At 43.2% G+C, this 5,000-nt stretch overlaps 2 protein-coding genes and 1 long non-coding RNA gene across 4 annotated transcripts in view; 1 reads left to right on the top strand and 2 right to left on the bottom strand.

Moving 5' to 3' along the window:
* Positions 1-5,000, top strand: part of LOC147030706 (cyclin-dependent kinase inhibitor 1-like) — a 178,432-nt gene that overhangs the window by 47,509 nt on the left and 125,923 nt on the right. The gene's annotated exons all lie outside the window — the stretch shown is intronic.
* LOC147030707 (coiled-coil domain-containing protein 39-like) overlaps positions 1-5,000 on the bottom strand; it is a 64,875-nt gene that overhangs the window by 50,014 nt on the left and 9,861 nt on the right. The gene's annotated exons all lie outside the window — the stretch shown is intronic.
* LOC147030708 (uncharacterized) overlaps positions 1,415-5,000 on the bottom strand; it is a 6,767-nt gene continuing 3,181 nt past the window's right edge. Inside the window, exons 1-2 of the long non-coding RNA XR_015056477.1 lie at positions 2,912-5,000; positions 1,415-2,463 (exon numbers count right to left, since the gene is read on the bottom strand). The exon at positions 2,912-5,000 is cut by the window's right edge and continues 3,181 nt beyond it. This is a non-coding gene — a long non-coding RNA (uncharacterized LOC147030708). The remainder of the gene's footprint in view (positions 2,464-2,911) is intronic.

The raw sequence follows: 5,000 nt of genomic DNA, 5'->3' as shown, positions 1-5,000 counted from the left end.
TTCAATTTTAAGAAAAGGTAATCCTGTTAATTTGGCTGCTTTCATCTTGGGAGCTGTTCAACAGCTCCACATTTGCCCCTCTGTTACTTAGAAACATAGTGGAAAAGGAACACCACAATTATAATATTTTTTAGAGATGGGATCTCGATGGAGCGGCAAGGTGGTAAAAAGGGAGTCTCGTCCAGAAGTGGCCCACTCTTCTGAGTAGCTCCAAGTGGGTCATTACGTCACGAAAGCTCCGCCCGCACTTTCTTGCTTCATAGAAAAGCCCCCCCCTCCACCATCCCAACCGGCCCATCAAGACCCCACCCCTCTATAGAACAATGGATACATTTCAACAATTATAACTTGAATATAGGTCATGAGGAAGCAAAAAATTACCTTTCAAAAACAACTTACACAAAATTATTTCACACACACAAAAGATACATATATTTTCAACTAACTATGGTTCTTTATGAACAAGAATATAATTTTTATAAACAAGTCAGAATTAGCAAACAAGAATATAATTTTTATACACAACAAGTAAGAATCTATATATATTGTGTTCTTTATGAACCAACAAAAAGAATATCAGCAAACAAGAATATAATTTTTATACACAACAAGTAAGAATCTATATATTGTGTTCTTTATGAACCAACAAAAAGAATATCAGCAAACAAGAATATAAACTGCAAGCCAGAGTGAAAGAAAATTTTAAAGAAAAGTCCCAACATTTTCCAACAAGGCAATGTTCAGATAACATTTCTTTCCATCTTCGTCATCGGTGTGAGCAAGTCAGAGACACTCATCCAATGTGAGTGTAAGCAGTGGGTCAACAGTCCCATTAAGTTCACAGTACTTTTCAGGGTCTATGGGTTGGGGAGGAAAACCAGAGTGAATTATCGGGGAGGAGTAGAGACGGCGGAGGTGTTGGCAGCGGTTTGACCACAGCAACCACAGCAGGCTTCCCCAGGACCATCTCCGGTTTTGTTGTTTTCTTTGCTGTTGAAGAACAATGTCTCACGCACTCCCTGATTAGATTTTTAATACAAGTGATGACAACAATCACTGCTATGAAGATCATGAGCCCTATAAACAACCAATGGATTATCCAGGCTCCCCAACTCCCCAATATTCCCTTCAACCAAGATCCCATTGACCATCCCTTGTTAAAATCATGATATTTTTGCACCTTCAGCTTTAATTTTTTCAGCCAAATTATCAATTTCTTCTGAATTATCTGGAATGTATGTGCAGCATTCCACACCTATAACTGCACACGTCCCTCCTTTTTCTGCTAAAAGCATATCCAGAGCGATGCGGTTTTGCATCACGGTTGTCCGTATAGCTACCAGCTCGGCACTCGTTTTGTGAAATCCTTCGCTGGTGGTATTAGCAAGCTTTTCCAAAGATGCTGCCAAATTGATAATTTCCCTTGCACTTTTGCCTGCTCCATAAAAGGGGAATGCAATCATGAAAAACCTCTCAACTTCTGAAATGGCTCTTTTCGATCTGACCTGTGGTACAAAGGGTGATTGGTCAGTGATTCGAATCCTGGGTAGTATAAATCCCAAAAAACATGATCACCTCCATCCCACTGGTAGCCATGAGTATGCCTTATACCCACACACAAAATATGTACCATTTAGGGGTGCCTGAGGTTCAAGAAGGTTATTTACTTCGATTTTTACAGGTATGGTTGTTCCATTAATTCGCCCTTTTATGGTCACCATTTCATCCCCATGTCTAGCATAGTACTGGCATGTTGATTCTCCTAAATGGGGTCCCCCCCCTTGTCCTCTAACTAGACAAATCAATCCAATTTGTTTGTGCATGAGCTGAAAATGTGGGGGGTACTTTTCTAATCCCTCCCCCTTCTTCAATCCATCATAATTCGTTACTTTTATTGCTCTTGCCGGGCCCTGTCCCACAGCCTTTTGCTTAATAGTTCTGTACTTAGGGTAATACCAATGCTCATAGTTCGTGCAATTATAACCCCCCTTCTCCCAATTACTTTTTATCTCTACTATTCTACCTTCCACTGATGCCTTCTCTACTTTAGTTAAAACTGGTCTATCTTGTCTACGGACTATGTACCCACACATGTTCTCCCCTGGAGTGGAACTGCAAACAAGGGTAATCCGTGTTTTCCCATATACGCCTTCCTAATGCAATTGATCCCAATGTTTACCTTTTTTCTTCCCTGTGCACCCTGTCACAACCCATTCCTTGTTTCCCCTACCATTGACCTACCAAACATTCTGATCTCTATGACATTCCCAAAATGTCCTCACTATCTGTTATTGTCAATATTATCACGATTATACTCATGCTAATCAAACACTGCCACATCTGTCATAAACCTCCAGTAACATTTCTTTCTCTTTTCGATTTCCTGTATCCTTTTGCAATGAGATGCGTGAATCCATGATTGGCTTACCTTTTCTTGACAGCTCCTTGGGTAACCAATAATACCTGAAAAAGTCCAGTCCACTGCATCTTTAGGACGTTCCTCCATTCGAACACTCTGTTGTCAAACTCTTTCACAATATTTATAAGCGTCACAAGAGTTAATCTTCATTTATACATGTCCATATATTTTCCAGACATTCTACCAATAATTATATGTACTGTTTGGCCTTGCCCTTAAATTGGCGACCAGGATCCCAGAGCCCTGAGCTCAAGTTTAATTTACCACTAAACGAACCCCAGAGGGCTAACTCAGCCTGTCACTCCTTTAAGACTGGAAAAAAAAAAAAATGAACATCAGTACACTGGTAATAGGGACACCACATCAGCAGCACAGTCATGCTCCAACCAGTGATGCAACCAACAGCCCAAAGGCAGTGCACACCACAAACATTTGATAACACATAGCTGCTTCCAAAACTTTCGAATTTACAAATTTTCGATTTTCTCCCACCTCTGCAAGTTCTTGAGTGTACCATATTCTCAGCACCTCCTTCTACATCATCCCCCTTTTTGCTCGTGCAGCTCATTTTTATGAGCCAAAACGAGCAAAACCTTTTGGGTAACCACTTTGTTGTAGGGGCTGGGTATCAGCAGCAAGCACGACCGCTAGAGGGAGCAGTAGAGTTAGTTCCACCGACCGCACCCTTCTTTCCCATTCATAAGTTGGTCGTCATCAGAGAGCGTACATAGCCCCACGGTCTACCATTATGACAATACAATGCACAGAGAGCCTTCCCAGGTACGGTGGCTGCTATGATATGAAAAACGCGTTTTTAAAATACCAACCGATGCTGACGTCAGAAGACAACAAATTCAGATCTCAACGTAAACAAAGATGTGAATTCTGCCTGTCTGAACCGACCCATGGGTTCACACCACTACCTTCACCACAGATGCATGTGCTCACCTGCACCCACCATTTGCTCACCCACTGACCCAGATGATCCTGATGGTGCAATTATCCCAATCGCCCCTTGGCGTCCTGGTGTTGCAGACTCCCCTTGCAGACCCCTGTCTCCAGCATTGCCCTGAGGGCCAATCATGCCATCATGACCACTTGGGCCTGGAGGTCCGATAGGACCTGAACCACTAACAGTTCCACTGCCTCCCGCTTCTCCAGGCGGTCCAGACAACCCAGTGGCTCCCTGGGCACCATCATGAAGCCCATAAGAAGCACATAAGGGCAGAGTCATTAGAATATAAAATAAATGGAAATTTATACACAAGCACCCATACAGGTGCTGCTTAAGGACTGGCCCCCACCAGACACACCCCCCCCAAAAGGGACCCCGTTGGGTCGTTATTGATACTCCCCCCTCGGAGGGAAGGTGAGCTGGAGGTGAGAAGCTTCCTTGGACCTTCCTGCCTCGTGCAATCCTTGACAATCCGGCTCGATGGTACTCGAACCTGCAACTCGATACCGCTGCAAGCACCAGGTAGTTAGGTAGCGTTGATTGCCAAATAACTCCCCCACAGGCGCTTGGCACGTATGCTCATCGAAAAGGCCGATGGTGGAAGGTAGCCAGGGAGGATGTCGTTGTTGTAGTTTTTTTTTCTTCATATGTGCTCAATATATTACTATCGAATTAACTATTCTTGACTAGCACACTTTGCGACATTAAATATCCTCTAATTTCCACAGTTCCCCTACATTGTGCCATCTGTACAGTATACACATATCAGGAATATGCTTTCACCCTCGGCGAGATTGCATACCGCAATTAGCACAGAATCACTTTCCAAGATGTTATTCTCAGTGTACACTACATACCCTGACAGTTATGTCCAGTATCGGACATCTTTCGATTACCACATTTTACTCTAACAGTGAGTCAACCAACACTGCCTAATCAGATATCATCCATTCATCCATTTGGACCACACTTCTACAAAGCATTTGGTGCTGCCCAAAATAAAATAAAGTATTTTCCTCTGTTCCCGGCTGAGTTGTGTATGTAATTATGTCCACAGCCACAGTTGCGATTTTAACTCATTCTTCATTCAAACATGTCATGGTAATTGTTTTTAAAATCTGCCAAATTCTCAATTATCCTTTACATGAGCCTAAAGTAAATCCCAACACACACTCCGCACCTCACTTGCACGATTTGCATTTCCTCTTTCAAACCGTCAGAGCACACTGTCTATTGTTTGTGGCTCTTGGCGACTCCTGACTCTCAGTATCCCTGGTTCCTGAGGTTGACTCAGCCTGTCATTCCTCCCAGGTCGGTGAGATTATTTATTCCAATGTGTGTATCGGTGGAGGGACACTGCATGATTTGCACTGACACGTCCTTGTGACAATTGATTCTAATCTGTCGCCACGTACTGCACACAACTGACGACTCGAGTCCCGACCCATGCCCATCATGATAGCAGCTGTGCCCCTGCACGTTCGAGCAGCAATTTTGTAGCTTAATGTTCAGGGTGCCTGCAATAACTTGCCAACTCTTCGTAAAAAGCATCGTGGGATCTTTAATGTTCACGAACCGATGTTAGCAAACTTTGCAGTGCATGTGAAATACCAGGATGGAAGTTTT

The sequence above is a fragment of the Eptatretus burgeri genome, chromosome 3 (genome assembly GCF_056783735.1).
Source record: "Eptatretus burgeri isolate ZD-2024b chromosome 3, Ebu_testis_v1, whole genome shotgun sequence".
NCBI lineage: Eukaryota > Metazoa > Chordata > Myxini > Myxiniformes > Myxinidae > Eptatretus > Eptatretus burgeri.
Note: the sequence above shows the minus strand (reverse complement) of the source record. Positions and strands in the feature narration are given on the sequence as shown.